The sequence below is a fragment of the Octodon degus genome, unplaced genomic scaffold, assembly GCF_000260255.1.
Source record: "Octodon degus isolate 3935 unplaced genomic scaffold, OctDeg1.0 scaffold00464, whole genome shotgun sequence".
Classification (NCBI taxonomy): Eukaryota; Metazoa; Chordata; class Mammalia; order Rodentia; family Octodontidae; genus Octodon; species Octodon degus.
In genome coordinates, this window is record NW_004525040.1 from 6,054 (window position 1) to 24,802 (window position 18,749).

At 34.6% G+C, this 18,749-nt stretch overlaps 1 pseudogene; it reads right to left on the minus strand.

The window, feature by feature from the left end:
• Window positions 1–429: 429 nt before the first annotated feature.
• The window catches only part of LOC105741337, a 33,361-nt pseudogene continuing 15,041 nt past the window's right edge, over window positions 430–18,749 (minus strand).

The following is an 18,749-nucleotide window of genomic DNA, read 5'->3' on the forward strand; positions in this document are numbered from 1 at the left end:
CATCAATACATTTACAAAAGATTTATGTTCTTATTATAATCAGCTTAGCTTATAATCAGTTTTTTAAAATCTGTGAAACAAAATAGACACTATAAATGGAAAGCATATAAACAGAATAGCAAGGCATGTCTTATGTTCGCTGTGTGTGTAATGCCTTCTTCCTACTTCTTTTGACCTTGGCATGACCCCATATAATCAGTGACATATGTTCTGTACTTTAGAATTTGACACTGAATAACGACTTCAATTTTTGCAAATATAATAAATGAGATTTTCAATAAGTTGCAATGATAAATTATATGTTATGTGCATATAAGCTGCACATCAAATTAAATACGTTTAACTAAAAAACATGTCATAATGATCCGTCAGAAATATAAAGTTTTGCTTATCTTACAGGAAATTAACCCTCATTGCATACTTCAAGGTTTACTGTCTTTTCCACCTGGATGTTAAGCACCTAATCATTCGATTTTCAGTACTCATTAGCACAAAAGAACAGATTGTGGCATAACCATTGCCAACAAGGGCACGGACAAAAAGATGAGCTGGGTCATTTTTCCACAGTATACTGGAGACTGTGAAAGCAACACAGTCCAAAAAGTACATGAGTATAAAGAAACCCTTGAGTACCAAAATTATGTGGGTAGCCCTTTCTTCAGGGGATGCTTTTGGAGAAAGGCTGATTCTGTGCATATGTTGGACTTGCTTCTTATGCCTGCACAAGAGATTCACCATGTATCCACTTGAGACAGCCATCAGCCCTATGAAGGAGATGTCCTGAATGTTGTGAGAAAAATATGTATCTGAACAAGTAACTAATGGGCCACTGAGAGCAGGATTCAGTAACAAGCACAAGATTATGTGAAGTCACATTAGGGGTGGCACCAATGGACACTAAGAAACGAGCATTTAGGAGCATATTGAAGATCCACAGTAAAACAAGGCAACATGGGTAGTGATGTGAGGATTTATATTTGAGTTTTGCCAGACAAGAATTTCTGGGGCTTAGTATGGTAGCCTGGAGAACACACAGCAGGCTGGTGGTACAGAGAGAGGGCCCTCATCAACCTGTTTACATACAAAACTAACTTACACATAAAGTCACTCCCCCAGTTCACAAAACCAAAATTGTCTGTCGCCATGAATTCTGCAGCCACCAGCATCAACAGGTGGATTAGGGCCAACTGTGTGATAGTCAGGTCAAGGGGCTTAGGCCTGTGCTTGAGAAGAAATGTGGTGATGTGGAACAGAAGCAGGACTGTGTTGGCTGTGATTCCAATGGAGACTTCAGAGAAAAGTATGTTTCTTATGTCAGTATAACTTGACAGCTTTCTCTTTTGATTTATCTTCATTGGGTTAGGCAGATAATAAATATCTGTGGAAAAAGCAAGAAAGATTATTCATCACAAATACATGATTATCATTCTCTCAGCCAGTACTATGTCTTCATTACAACACATGGATTGATCTCCATGCAAGGTTTTCACTTCAGAACTGAGATTTAATTTAGAACCTTCTGGATCCACCACTCTTTGCTCAACTTCCCCAGCCATTCCTGATTACAAATCTCACTGCAAAGTTGCAACAGCAAATCTATGAGAACACTGTCCCAGATTATGAAAAGAAATTTCTTGGGTTTTTTTCTTCTTTTTTTCAATTTTTAGTTTTCAACATCCGGCACAATATCTTATTTGAATCTGTAGGATGTGGAGAAAGTTCTGGCTACACTGTTTCTGTACACCTAAGTTTGAAATGGAGAACTGCCTACATCTGGCAGAAGATCCTCTCAACCAGTAATTATACATGGCACAGCCTTGCATTTATGTTATATCACAGACATTGTTAGTATCATTTATTGGCAGACCAAATATTCACAGAGAAATCTTCTTCTTAGTATATTCTGAAGTCAATTAGTTTGGAATTGTATCTATAATCTGACATTCATCAAGCAGCAGAATTTGAAAAGTCAACACATCTGAGTCACAGACATACAAACAATAAAATTTGGATAATTATATTTCTTATTTTCTGAAGATATAATGTGTACAAAAGTAACAAAAATGAAGTCTGATAAAGGAATGTCAGTTACTATATTAATTATCATATACTTCCTCATACATATAACTTGAAATATTTAAGCCAGTTTACAATATATTCTGCATTTCTCCTAGCCTAAAAGAATAAATAGAAATAAATATCAAAATAGTATACACTTAATATTTATTGAAGAGATACATTAAATTAAAATTATTTCATCTAAAAAGAACTATAAAGTTTTATATTTTAAATATCCATGCCAGAAAAACCTTACTTCAGTCATCACATTAAACATTAATTATGATTAGGTTCAAGAATTACAAATTTCTTTTAGCTCCACCATAAACACATGTATTGAGAATACATATGTATCTGTATTTTCAGTAAATTCTGAAAGATTTTTGTTATTGTAGTTATGAGTGACAAATATTTCCATCATGAAAATGTTTCATCTTGAACTCCAAAATTTTGTGCTTTCTTTAAGCTGAAAATATATTTCCATACTGTTATGGGTATCAAGTGTAAATTTTATAGTACAGAGTTTGCTCATAATCAGACTATGATTTATCTCCCAAAGTGATAGAGCTCTTTACTGCAAAACGACCTACATAGATTACAATATGAAGCTCCTAACATGATAAACAAAATATTCTCAAAGAAGTATCATTTTAGCATATACATTAAGAGTGCATGAAAAAGTACATTCATAGGTACAGCATATGCTTTTGAAGTGAAGAACATAAATATGAAGTATTTAATCATTTTGAATATTTAATCACGTTTAAAAACTCAGCAGAGAAAGGATATGGGATAAATCTTATGGAAATATAGACTTGTAAAATAGAAATATAATACTGAAATATAGAAGTTAATCTGTTTACAAAGTATTGGAAAAGGAAAGAAACAAAATTTTCTCCATTCTGGCAGTCAGCAGAACAAGGTTTGGTCATTTCACATGTTCAGAGAAAACATCAAAAAATTCTCTTCTAACTACGAGGTGTCTCTGAATATTGTGAATTGCATGCTACCACTAAATTCATTCTTCAATAGCCTTCTTAAATTTTCATGTGCATATAAATGAGAAGCTAATATTTCCTGTATATTAACTTCATGTAAATTACAATATATAGCCTGATAGCATTTTAGAGGACTAAGATTAAGTTAGTACATTCCAAAGTCAAAATAATATACAAAAAGAATTACATGAAGATGAAATACAAGTTGTAAAGTTATCTTCTGTTGTTGTTATTCTGCAGTTCAGTCTTTGATTTAGTTTTGTTTTTAAAAATTGAGTCTTGTAAATAAGTTGTAAAATTGCCCAAGTAGCAGTTTGTGTCATTGATAAAGAGAAGGGATAGAATCACCTTTTTATCATTTCTTAGGGAAAGATTGTGATGAGAGATGTATGAAGATACATTAGGTTTACTCAACATTGTGGATGTCTGGGGCCCCTGGGTCCTTACCTGAAATGCACAAATGTTACTTAGAGCAAAGATCCATCTGCTTCTCTAGAGCATTAATCCAGGAAAATTCTGCATTTGTGAGGACCCACTTATGTTGTTCATTCTTGTGATGCATTAGAATTATGATAGAAAATAAAACCAACCATCTCCACATTTGTAGTTCATGCACATCTGTGTTACTGAAACATACAGAAAATATGCTTATCATGTGTTTCCCTGTAGATGTTGTTTGGAAAGGAGTATAGCAAGTTTTATAATAATATTTTATTAGAAATATGTTCTGGAGAATGTGAACATGAGAAAACAGTCTACATGCACTGGCGAGATAACTCAGCAGTCTAAAGCACCTGCTTAGGCAACCATAGATCGATCCCCTGCACCACACACAGTGCCAGCACCACCCTCAAGGTGGGATAAGCAGGAAAATAAAAAGAAGGAAAGAAAGAAAGAAAAAAAGAAAGAAAGAAAGAAAGAAAGAAAGAAAGAAAGAAAGAAAGAGGGAGGGAGGGAGGGAGGGAGGGAGGGAGGAAGGAAAACAGTCTACCAAGAATGGTCTAAAATTGAGTTCCCAGCTAGCAATGTTGTCATCCAACTCACAATTTCCAGACTTAGCATGGCTTATCCATCCATAGGGTAGTCTAAAAGACATTCTCCAAATACAGCTTTGAGGATTGACAATGCTGAGAAAGGACCCACCCCCCAGAAATACCAAAAACACAAAAGTCTTGTTTTTCAGCTGTCCTTAGTGGGACTTCAGGTTAATAAACAAATAAATAAATCACAGAGAATGTAACCTGGAATAAAGCTCTAAACAGATCACATTCTAAAGACCACTTGAGAAACAAAAAAGAAAGGTCAGTAGGCAGCTCATGGAAAGCAAAACAGAAATATAGTGAGAAATTTCCAAGAGAAACCCCAGCATTTGTTTTGAGAATTCAACATTGGGCTCTCTCAACCCGCAGTGAAATCTCTCCTCTATGCAAAATGCAACACAGATTGGAGCCTAGTTAATGCTCTCATCAAGAAAAGATTCACATAAGATAATCTGTTCTCTTGCAATTACTGAGACCAAGGACAGTGTCGTGATCATGACATCCTCAGATATTTCAGAAGCTACTGAGAAATTCTTAGCTCAAGGTATTGTGTCAGTTGTCAAGAAAGATGTTGAGTACAGTGGCCAGCAGAGGCCATCAAATTTCAGCACTGATGGCCTTGACTAGGACAGATGACAAGGTGAAAATATTGCATATTCATTTTTCATAGAAAACATGAGCAGAATCCATCTTTCATGCAAAATAAGACAGCCTACAATAAAAGGCTTTATATCCACAAGAGTCATGTCTTGTGGATATGTCATGAACAGCATATATAGGCTGTTAATCCTGTAATTTACAAAATGACTTTACCATGATGGCATCAATATTGTCTTTATAATGTAAAAGGGGAGAGTATGAAGCAAGATGAATAAAGAAGAGTGTTAGGTTCATGGATATTTTGGTGCATTTAGTAGAATTCTGGGCAGAACTCAAGTTCAAAAACTACAAAAAGAATTGGAAGAATCAGCAGACAAACATGGAAGACAACATTTGCACCAACCACATAGATTGTCCATGCTAGATGCACAGCATTTGTGAAATACACAGCTCTTGAAGAAGCCAAAACAAAATCTGAGTACATGGATGGCAGCTGTACACTTTTTAAACATGCAATAAAGATCACCCACTGTGACAATTTAAAGGATGATAAAGTCAACAATATGCAACATAGTAATCATTGTAACTGTCCTACTAAGCTATTGTGGAATTATTTCATTGCAATTTTATCTTCTTTCTCATTAAAATTAATTAAAAAATAAAATAAAACAGGCTGGAAACTCAAAGAAAAGGATTGTAAGGTAGAGCTCTGGGTGCTGATCTATAGGTATTTACAGCTTGCCTATAATTACAGCAACTTTAAGAGAAATACAGTGAAAGTAATTACTATTCCAAAGCAAGAGAAGGAATCCAGAGGCACTTTGTCATTAAAATAAAAATATTATCCTTCACAATATTAAATAGCCCTGTGTAAGAATCTCTGATCAACTACATAGTGCAAGAAAATCTTATGTTAGAGCAACATAGCTTTGAGCTTTATTGTTATATTTTTGAATTACAGGTATAAAAAAGAAACATAATAGTTCATTTTATCTGTTGAGAAAAATAATGAAAGAAACACTTTCCCTTTTGGAAAGAGGATCTGGCACATCTACTAAAAACAAAATCTCAAGAGATATTTTTCAATAAATGAAACTAGAGAAAACAGTTGCTAACAGATTTTCTCCAAAATATGCCAATGGATTACATTACCATACCTCTGTTGGAAATACACAACAAATTCCATCATCATAACCTTTTTTTATTTTTTACATTATTGATGATTGACACCATTAGTATGCAGTTTGTGAAGTCAACACTGGTTAAGCAGGCAGTTTTTGAAAAAATGCCCACATATATTTTGTAAGTATGAGATTAAATTCTCTTTAATAGCTACTGACTTGTGCAAAACAGACCATTACATAATAAATGATTTATATTAAATTTAAATATCTATATTATAGAGTTCACTTATTCAAAATCTTTTAAGTCACTTATTTATATAAGAGAGAAAGTGAGAGTATTTACTGAAAATCTATAGCAAACTTTTATTTTATGAGGGTCTATAAATCCAAATATAAAAGCATCAGACTAAAAAAGTTTCTCCCTTCTTGAAAAATAATATAGCAAACAAATGAAAAACATTTAATATAGATGAATTCACGCATTTCAAAAACGAATCTAGTATTTTTTAAAAAAAATAAGACTAATTTTGTGAGTCAATGAAATAAAATCTGGAACCAACAAAAACCTCAATCCACAAAACCTGACCACAAAGCTCACTCTCCTTCTTTTTTAGGGTGCTTAGGAGCTTGCACATCCAGAGATGCTGCATCTGTGGACACAAAGACACTTACCCAGGCTGACATGTTGGGAATTGATGCTGCTCAGAAAATTTTACCCTAATTTATGAAAAGAACATAGCTATGGCAGCAATGTGTAGAAATGTCATTTAGCATTGATAGGATGGTTACAATATTCCACTAGGGAGGACAGAACTAGAAAGAAAATCTCTGGAGGAATATTTCTCCTGTCTTTGAATTTTACTTTAACCTCACCGGATAATAGCTATATTGTGCCTTCTGTGATCAAAACTTTTCTTTATGTTTCTCTGAGCTATTTCCATGAGGGATCATAAAAGCCTCTCAGTGTCTCTAACGGTCCCTTTCTCTACATGCAAAACTGAAATGCTCTTCTCTAATTGTTTATCACATGCAACACTTACTTTCTGGGTCTTAACAGCTGTAGATTTTGTGTACTCTATAATATCCAAATTAAAACAAAACCGCAGTTCCATCTCAACACAGAAAGAATGGATATTATCATGAAGTTAACCAATAACAAATGTTGAAAGCCTGTGAGGATAAAGGAACACTTCTCTATTATTAGTGGCAGTGTAGTATAGTAAAACCACTCTGAAACTTAGTATGGAGACTCTACAAAAATCTAGGACCCAATTGACCTAGCTATTTCTTTTCTTGGTATATTTCCAAAAAAATTTTAAACTGTCATATCACAGTGATATATGAATACTCATAATGTAGCAGCACATATTTTAATAGCTAAATCTTCCACGCAACCTAAATCCCATCAACTTGTCAGTGGATGAGAAGATGTAGCATTTAAGTGTAGCATCAACTACAGAAACATAGGGAGGAAACCCAATATGAAAAAAAAAAACACTGCAAAAAAAGAATTAATAACTACTTCTAAAGAAGGCATCGATATAAAAAGTAGAGATTAGAAAAATGACAGATTCCTTGAATGAGCAATACAGAAACAAATAGATCTCATGAAACAGAGTCAAAGAGATATAGAGGAACTTAAAATCTCATTCACAAGTGTATAATTGAATACTGTGCTTCATAAAGAAGGATAAAATTGAAACATTTCTAAATAAATGGATGGAACTTGAGGTCATATTCTTTAGTGAAAGAAGTCAGAATACATGCATAAATACCACATATCAAAAGCCTATTGCCTAGGAGATGAGTGTCCTAGTAACTTCCCTTTTGAACATACTGAAAGGGAAAAAACTCTGCCTTTCTAGATTTCAAAGACTACATAATCTGAAAATAAGCTTCATAAGGAAATACATTGAAGTTTATAGTTTTTTCTTCTTTTGACAGGTATTTTTCTCCATTGATCTTTGAGGTCACTGTTCTGAGTGGTGGTGGTGTTGGAGGTGGAATTCTAAGTTTTTGTTAGGGTTGGGATGTCTAGGTTTGTGTTTGTATGTGTGTATGCATGTATGAGAATGTGTGTATTTGAAATTTTGTCTTCAATTTTCTGTTTTGCCTTTTGCATTAATATTACATCTCTTTGTTTGACGGGAACAATTTTTCTCTCGTTTTTTTCTTTTTTTTTTCTTTTTTATTTATGAGAGAGAGAGAGAGAGAGAGAGAGAGAGAGAGAGAGAGTGGTGTGTGTGTGGCCAGCTCAGCCCACCAGGGGGCGAGGCTGGCTGGCATGTGGTGCTGGGGGATTGAACCGCGGTCCCTGATGCGTTGCTAAGCTTGTTCTAAGTAGGTGCTTTAGACCACTGAGCCATCTCTCCAGCCCTCGTTTTTTTTCTTGCTAACATTTGATTTGCTTCATTGTGTTTTATTTCCATTAGTTTATCCTCCATTTTAATTATGTAAAACATTTCTTCTATATATTCTCTGACTTTGCACTAATAATACTAATTTCCTTTCACATCTTTATCCAAGCTCTGATCCTCCAATGCATTGAGTTTTACAAAATTAAATTTTAGTTTTATAAACATATAGATAAATATACTGTAATACATCTGAAAACTTATATGGTTAATGGACTGTCTGAATTGCCTGAAAATAAAAATCAATACTGCTGTTCAGTCCTGAGTAACTGAGAACTGAGCCAAATAAGTTACAACCATCTCCCAAAAAAAGTTGAGCTATCTGGGACAGAGGCAAAGGCAGATACTTACCTATGCCATGAAAACATCTCTGAAAAGTATACATTAACTAAATAGGTCTGCATAGCTTCAACAAATCTAGTCAGTTTAATCATTCCACAACCCTCAGTACAGAAAATGACCAAAAACTATAAATTTAGGAAAACAAGGCAAGAAAATACTTCCAAATTTCTCAAGTCATCAAAGACAAACCAAAAGTACTGATTGATAGGAAAATAATCTGAGAAAAACAACAGTTACAAGACAAAAAATCAGTTCCCTAGAATAATAACAGAAAATATCTGAAACTGCAAAAGAATTTAACATACAGATAAGTGAGGGATATGTAATCCCGACTAGACATGAACAGAAAATAACCTCAAGTTATAGTATTTCAGATAAAGAGAAATTCAATACAAAGATAGAATATTCAAAGCTGTTAGAGAAAAGCTATCATAAAGGAAAACTAATCATATTTATGGAACACTTCTCAACACAGATCTTAAAGTAAAGTCTTTGGATTGGTGTGTTTAAAAGCCTAAAGAAAAGAACTTCCAGTTCACATTGATATACCTGCAAAATTATGTTGCAATGCTGCTGGAGAAATAAGATAATTCTATAAATAGCACTTAAATAATTCCAAAACAAGTGATTAAAAAATTTAGGAATATTCTAGAAACATACATTGACATTAACAATACCGAAGTCCAAATAGAATGAATGAAGCAAGCAGAGAAAACAATTAAGTAGAAAGATAGAGAATCAGCAGCAGAAAAAGAATACAGTAACACCAGCAAATCAGTACCTGTTATAATTTTGTATGTGGTTTCAAGTCACAGATTAGCAGAATAGATCAAGAATTTAGATCCAACAACATGATGTATACAATAAATATACTTAACCAAAAAGAGAAATTTATAGACAGAAAATCAGAGAATAAAAAACAATATTCCATGCATCAGGAAGCTGAAAACCAAGTAGCAGTATGTAACTTACTTTCAGGTAAACTGAACTTTAAGAAAAAAGAACAAAAATGGGCACAACTTATTGGTTATCAGATTTATTCAACAGGAATAGATAACAATTAGAAACATACACATCAAATATTGCTGAACACATTTCCATAAAACATAAATTTTGGGTACTAAGAGATCAGATTACTATTAAGAGGAGACTTTGGGATCCCACAGTCATCAATGGACACCTCAACTAAATTTAAAAAGTAGCAAAAATATCAATTAAACAAAATTTTGAACAAATGAAGGTAAAAATAGTTGAATGTGGCACCTGACTAAATAGAATAGGACTTGTTATCACAACATGGAACTTTCTGCAAACTAGACCAGCTATTAGAAAATAAAACATATTTGAGAAAATAAAAAATAATTCACATTTTACATTGGATTGTTTCAGGTCATATTGCAATCAAATCATTACCAATAGGAAAAATAAAGGACATAAATTATGCAAATATACAAAAACGAAGTTTTGCTTTTTTTTTTTTTTTTTTTGGTGAAACTGGGGACTGAATTCAGGCCCTTGTGCTTGTCAGGGAAGAGCTTATTTCACTGAACCATCTCCCAAGGTCCTATGCATTCTTGAATAATCAATAGACCATGAAGGAAACAAGATAATTTCTGAAATTAAAAGATAATCCCAGTAAAACATATCAGAATTTATGAGGAACAAAGAAAGAAATCTTAACAGAAACATTTATAGCTGTAAATGCCCACATCCCCAATGCATAGCAAGTTTGAGTAAATACCTAACAATGCACCACAAGGTTCCACATATCAAGAACAATTCAAAGCTGAAGCTAGTAAAAGTAAGGGAATAATAACTATCAGAAAGCCTTTGCACAGCACCTATTAGTAAGCAAGCCTGCAGTGAATACTCTGACAATTTTCTTATATATAGAACCTATTTTTGCATTCCTAGCCCAGGCCCAGTGAGTATGTGGGAGAGCTTCCAGCTACCCTGCTAAGGTGAAACATGCCAGTCCAGGAGCAGGCACAGCATGGGTGAGACCCTCTTACACCCCCTTGAAAACCCCCAACCACTCCAAAGCACACCACCACACCAACCGCTGAATAGGAGTTTCTGCCGGGTTCTGGAAATCCCCAGATCCAGTCCTAGCCCAGGCCCAGTAAGTGTGGGGGAGAGCTTCCTCTCCCCCCTATTCCAACTTGCCCGCTCCAGAATTAGCTCAGGCCTGGCATACAGGCCTTCAGTGAAACCCTGCAGCTGCAATCCCCGCAAACAGAGTAGGAGACAGAAAAAAACCAGCTAGTCCAGGAGCAGAACATCTTGCCAGAGGGGCACAACAGGCTCACTCCCAATGGCGGCAGTAGGATGGAGCTGAGCACAGCAGCCAGACACAAGCCAGGAACAGCTGGATAAATCCAAATTTTGTAGATCTGCACCTGGACTTCACTAGGTGCTAAGGTTATAACTGCACCAAAGGTCTAAAACAAAGGGCAGAAGACAGGGCTACACAAAATGACAATAAGAAAATGCAATCGCAGAACCCAAGCCCGCCCATAACAAGTACAGAGGACAGGAACACAGAACAAATTGGGAATCACACAGCTGATATCAATGAATCAATGGCTTCTGAAAAAAAGAAACAACTGCAGAAAGGTAGAAAGGAACTCAGATTAGAAAAGAAAAAAGAAATCCCTGAATTAATAACATCTGCAGTAAAGAATCAAATGCAGAAACATACAGAGGAAACCCAATGCCTTCACAGAACAAGTGCAGAGGACACTAGCTCAGTTCAAATATATGAATTCAAAGTGTCGATAGTAAGTAAACAATAGCAGAAAATTATAGAGGAACTCAGAGCAGAATTCTTTTCTACTAGCTCAGCTCAAATGTATGAATTAATAGCGTCGGTAGTAAATAAGCAACAGCAGAAAGTTATAGAGGAGCTCAGGGCAAAATTATTTTCTGAAATAAAAAAAGAATTCCCAGAATTCATAGAATCTGAAGTAAAGCATCAACTACAGAAACATAGGGAGGAAACCCAATCTGAAAAAAAAACATGGAAGTAAAAGAATTAGTAACTACTTCTAAAGAAAACATCAATAAAAAAAAATAGAGATTAGAAAAATGACAGATTCCTTCAATGAGCAATACAGGAAAGAAATAGATCGCATGAAGCAGAGTCAAAGAGATGTAGAGGAACTTAAAATCTCAATCACAAGCTTGCAAAACCTTTTGAGTGAAAGTGAAGAAAGAGTTTCAGATCTTGAAGATGCTGGTGAAGCTAGTGAAAAGTAAGAAAAGATCTCTTAAAAACAACTAGGATGCAGGAAAAAAAAGTAATCACTTGTAAGATGATGCAAAGATGAACAATGTAGGACTAATAGGAATCAATGAGAAAGAAAGAGTAAATACAAATGACATTTAAAAAACATGGGAAGAAGTAATTGCAGAAAACTTCCCAAATATGAGGAAACAATCTGATATACAGGTAACTGAAGCATACAGAACACCAAATATCCTCAACCCAATGAAAAACTCACCAAGACAAATAATAGTGAATTCTCACAAATTCAACACAAGAATAATACACTGAAAGCCACTAAAGAAAAGAAGCAGATCACATTCAAAGGAAAACCCATCAGAACTATGCCGACATCTCTTCACAAATCATGAAGACAAGAAGAGCATGAAGCAGACTAATTCAAGTCTTCTATGAAAACAAACTCCAGCCCAGATGGCTATACCCTGCAAAACTCTCTTACAAGTTTGATGGAGAACTGAAATACTTCCATGACAAAGAACAACTAAAGAATTTCATGGTGGAAAAGCCAACCCTACACAAGCTCCTGAAAGATGTTCTAGAGAGCTACCAAAATGATTAGAATTCCTCGAATGAGATCAGAAGCAACCAACCAAACACACAAGCAATTAAAAACAGGAGAAAAAGGAGTAAACAACAACAGGTAAACAACATGTCAATTGTAAGTCAATACATCTTAATTATACTAATCAATGTAAATGGACTCAATGCACCAATTGAGAGAAATAGACTGGCACAGTGGATTAGGAAATAAAATCCAACAAGATGCTGTATACGAGAAACACATTTAACTCATAAAGACATTCATAGGCTGAAAGTCAAAGAATGGAAAACAATATTACTTGTACCAGTACATCACAAAGAAGCAGGGGTAGCAATCCTATGCTCTGACAGTCTCAACTTCAAACCAAGAATGATCAAGTGAAATAAAGGCCACTATATACTGGTTAGGTGAAAAATTCAAGAGGAAGATGTAACACTCATAAATATGTATGCACCAAATACAGGATCACCCAACTATATAAAGCAAATCTTAATGGACATGAAAAACGAAATATCTAATACCACAATCTTAAAAGGAGACCTTAACACACACTTATCCTAAAAAGGTAGGTCAACCAGACAAAAAATTAGCAAAGAAAGAACTGAAAGAGAGCTTGAAACAAATGGACTTGGTGGACATATACAGAGTTTTATACCCAAAAACAGCTGAATACACATTTTTCTCAGCTGCACATGGGGCATTTTCTAAAATAGACCACATACTGGCCCATAGGTCATTCTTAAGTATATGCAAGAAAACAGAAATTATCCCATGCATATGATCTGGCCACAGTGCAATGAAACTGGAAATAAATGAAAAGAGAAACCAGAAAAACATCACTACATATATGGAAGTTGAATGTCACCCTACTCAATATTCAATGGATCACAGAAGAAATTAAACAAGAAATTCAACAATACCTACAATTCAATGAAAAGTCAAGCACAACTTGTAATTTATGGGATACGTTGAAAGTAGTTCTCAGAGGGAAATTCATAGCTGTGAACTCCCACCATTAGGAAAACAAAATGGAAACAAATAAATACTCTAATGCTGCACCCTCGACAACTAGAAAAGGAATAGCAAACCAATCCTAGAGGCCAAGTATGGGAATAAATCATAAAGATTAGAGCAGAAATTAATTCAATTGAGACTAAGAAAATAGATCAAAGAATTAATGAAACAAAAAGCTGATTCTTTGAAAGATTAAATAAAATCGATAAGCCCCTACCTAACCTCATCAAAAAGAGAAAGAAAAATTCAAATACAAGCAACCAAGAATGCAAAGGGTGTAATTACCAGAGACCCAGTGGAAATTCAGAAGATTATAGCTACTTTGGGAATTTTGCTCTCACAGAATAGAAGATACAGAAGAAATAGAAAGATTCCTATAAAGTTACAAATTACCACACCTGAATCGACAAGATATATCCACTTTCAATAGCCAAATAACAGCCAATGAAATATGAGATGTAATAAAAAAGTTAAAGACAAAGAGAAGTCCAGAGAGGAATAAATTCACAACTGAAATCTACAAGAAATTTACAGAAGATGTAGTCCCTATTCTCCTCAAACTGTTCTATGAAATTGAAAAGGAAGCAATCCTCCCAAAATCATTCCTTGAAGAAAGAATTATACCGATAACAAAATGAGGGAAAGGCACAACTAAGAAAGAGAATGACAGGCCAAACTCCCTCATCAACATAGATGCAAAAATCCTCAATAAAATACTGGCAAATAAGATCAGCAAATCATCAAGATCATACACCATGACCAGGTAGGATTCTTCCAGGGATACAAGGATGGCTCAATATTGGAAAACCTATAAATGTAATACACTATATCAATAGAGTGAAAAGAAAAACCATATGATCATCTCCATTGCTGCAGAAAAGCATTTTGATAAACTCCAACACTCATTCATGTTCAAAGTCCTACATAAAATTGGGATAGATGGGCTCTATTTCAATCTAGTAAAAGCTCTTTATGAAAACTCAATGACTAACATAATTCAAAATGGGAAAACCTTAAATCATTTACTCTTCGATATGGTATAAGACAAGGAGGTCCTCTGTCACCACTCCTATTTAATATACTTCTGGAATCACTAGCTAGAGCCATTAGACAAGAGAAAGAAATAAAAGGAATAAGAATAAGTAAAGAAGAAGTTAAATTATCATTATTTGCAGATGGCATGATACTTTACTTGGAAGACCCAAAAATTCCACCAAGAAGCTACTAGAATTAAGACAGACATACAGTAGCATAGCAGGTTACAAAGTCAATACCCAAAAGTCAATAGCATTCCTCTACACAGATAGCAAACATACTGAGAGGGAATTTATAGAAATGATAACTTTTACAATAGAACTGAGGCAAATTAAATAATTTGGAATTAATCTAACTAAAGATCTTTTAACTAATCTAAGTCAAAGATCTTTTCAAGGAAAATTACAGTACTCTGAAAAAAGACATTGTAGAGGATTTCAGAAAATGGACAGATATTCCATGATCCCAGATAGGAAAAACCAACATTGTGAAGATGGCCATACTCCCAAAATTGATGTACAGATTTAATGCAATCCCTATCAAACTACCACCAACATACTCACAGAGCTAGAGAAATCATTCTGAAAATTTATCTGGAACCAGAAAAGACCTAGAATAGCAAAAGCAATCTTTGGTAACAAAGATAAGGCAGGAGGCATTAAAATTCCTGACTTGAAATTATATTACAAAGCTATTGTGATAAAATCAGCATGGTGTGGGCAACAAAATAGACTTGAGGATCAATAGAATATATTAGAAGATGCTGAAGCCCCAATGAACACACTCAGTCACCTTATCTGTCACAAAGGGGCAAAATACTCTTACAGAAACAAACATAGCCCTTTTAACAAATGGTGCTGGATATATTGTTTCTTTACATGTCAAAAACTAAAACTTGACCCAGGTCTATCATCATGCACTAAGCTGAAGTCAAAATGGATTAAAGACCTAAACATTAACACGGAAACACTAAATCTTCTGAAAGAGAAAGTAGGAGGAACTCTTGAAGAGATAGAGGTAGGCAAAGAGTTCATGAACAAAAATCAAATCACATGGGAAACACTTGACAGAATTAACAACTGGGACCAGCTCTTACTGAGAAGTTTTTGCACATCAAAAGAAATTACCAACGAAGTGAAAAGACAACACACAAATTTGGAAAAAAAATCATCACAAATAAGAATTTCAGACAATGGTCTGCTCTCCAGAATTTATAGGGAACAAAAACACACTAGGGCCCTGAAATTTAAAGACCCAGTCAAGAAATGGGCATCTGAGATGAACACACACTTCTCAGAGGATGAAATTAAAGAAACGAATAAATATATGAAAAAATACTCCACATCACTAGCCATCAGTGAAATGCAAATTAAGACAACATTGAGATATCATCTCACCCCAGAAGAATGGCTATCATAAAGAAATCACCCAAAAACAAATGCTGGAAAGGCTGTGGGGAAAAAGGAACCCTTCTCTAATGCTGGTGGGAATGTAGACTGGTGCAACCATTATGGAAATCAGTATGGAGACTCCTCAGAAAACTTGGACTGTAAATTTCATTTAATCCAACTATTCCTCTACTGGGAATTTTCCAAGAGGATCAGAAAACATCATATCATAGGGATATATGTGTGCCTATGTTTATAGCAGCACAATTTGTGATAGCCAAATCTTGAAAACAACCAAAATGCCCATCACCTGAGGAATGGATGAAAAGGACAAGGTATTTTTTTATACCATGGAGCATTACTCAGCTAAAAAGAATGATAAACTCAAAGCCTTTATATTGAAGTGGATGCCATTTGAAGATATACTCATAAGTGAAACAAAACAGACACATATGTGTAAATATCATGTAGTTTCCCTAGTATAAGAACTCAAAAGAAGAAATACAAATATAAAGGTATAATACAAGTAAAAGGAAAGCAAGAACTTGAGCACTAACTAATTAAGAAAGGGAAAGGAGAAGAGCTAACAAACACAACAGTGACAAGCCATACAGTTATATGTAGAAGATGGGTAAAGCAATGATCCTGAGAATCTCAGAAGAGTTTTTTAATGTAGTAGTTAATTGGAAAGATTCTCACCCTGACTAACTATATATACTGACACCTGTGAACTAAGCAACTGTACTGAAGATGGCAATTTGTAATAGTAGATTCATGCTTGCAGTGCCTGTCATTCTGGTCTTCTGAATACGGACTGCTTGTCATGACATGCCAGTTCCTGCTATGATGTCTTTTGGGTAGATAATTGTTCAAAAAGAACGGAGTGATGAATGAAGGCAGGAAATAGGAAAAGGAATGTGTTGGGACTGTCCTGCTTCAAGGTTGTATATGGTTAGATTTCTGGACTTATGTGTAAATATAAGTATTATATAATTTGTTATGCCTATTTTTAAAATATATTCAAATTTTTAATGTTTTTTCATCATATTCTGTAGGGTATTAAAGTTCAACATATCAATACTTGATGAAAAATACCTGTTCCATGTTATGCCTAAGATATTTGATATTCAGACAGATAGTGATGTTAACCTTAACAGCCTAAGTTATATGGTAATAACAACAAGCTTGTATTCTGGAGAGTTAACAACCTAAGTTTGCAGACCAAATATAGAGAAAAAGGAGGGCTGCAAGGAAAGCCAACATTTTGGCCCTAGCCTTCCAAGGTCAATTAAGACTCAGCACATATGAGAACTTGTACTGTAATCTCATGTAACTTGGTAGTGTCCCAAATTTTCTGATCAAGGAGATTATGGGGCCAAAGAGGAAAGTGATCGATGATGTAGAGTGTGCCTAATGAGAGTCACATGGAGGGAAAACATTCTCTCAGGCTTTTACAGAGAGCACATTGGCCAAGCAATGGCTGTGACTCATCCACATGGCTGACACAGACAAAGATTGTACAATCTGAGGTACAGGATCTCAGGATAAATCCTGAGGGGATTTCACTGACCTTATCAGACCCAAAAGCTACAACTCTTGTTGTGTACGTATTGCTTTATCTTGGTCTTAACCATGCAGCAGAAAATTATAAAAACAAAATATAGGAAGTAAAGCCATAGTGTTACGTTGAGCTGTAGGGTACTCAGGTCAACAATTTCTGACATTGCCAGTGAAGCAGAAGACCCAATACTATTATGGACTACTCGAGTCTTTTAGAATATTTTGCTTAGTTCCCACACCTATAATATTCAAATGACGGAACTAAAGAGAAAAGGGGATACAGATGAATATCCATTTTGTATCTGTGTATTCAAAGTGGTTAGGATAAATATATAGTTACTTTCTCTTAATGAATAGAGGTATTTATTCTAGTAGTGTTTGTAAATAGGATATCATGTCTGCATCTTGCACAGCAAATAACCACTAGGAAGAATGTATGCAATTTGTTAATTATTGAAACTGTCCCACCAATTAGGTTTGAAACTGTCTCATTTCTATTTGTTTCTCAGTAAAATTATGAAAAAAAATTAAAAATAAACTAAACCCTGTTTCTCTAAAAAAAAAAAAAAAGACAAACTTATTTTCTCTCTAAGATCTCTCAATCATCCTCCCTGGAGTTTAGCTAAATAAAATTAACACATACATCTATAAAAATTATGCACAGGAAAATTTATCCTTGACTCATTCCTAATTACCAAAGCCAAAAGTAATTATTTTTTTCTTCAGTAGGTGAATGAACAAATAAACTGCAGCCCATGCCCATGAATATTGCTCATTGCTTAAGATTACAAAGCCTATTATTTCAAAACAACCTTAAACATCATATTGCATGAGAATTAACCTGAGTTGACCACCTATTTTATTACTCTGACCTCAAATTATTCTAGAAAATGTGATAAAAATGTATATTGAATAAAAATCAGTGGGCAGTAGCAAGAGAGACACACACCCATACAGCAAGCTGTTGTAGCAAATGGAAATTGGATGATACATGTATGTCACTGTATGGTTTTCCAAAACCTATGAACTACATAAGACTAAGAATATGTCCATATGGAATGTATGGACTTTGAGAGATAATGTCAGCTCACTGAACATAAAACAAAATCATGAAATGGTTTTGGATGCTATTGGGCTGGATGTTGATAGCATTGAAGGCAGTACCCATTTTGAAGCAAATAGGGAAAAATGTCAAATATAGAAATCTCTGCAGTTTCCATTCAATTTCACTGTGAAGCCAAAGCTACTTTAAAAAATAAATTTTATTTATTTATTTATTTTTGTGTTTTAGGGAAGTGTCTACAGGGTTTTCAGGGTCTCACTACTAGATCAGTTTTGTAATGATCCAC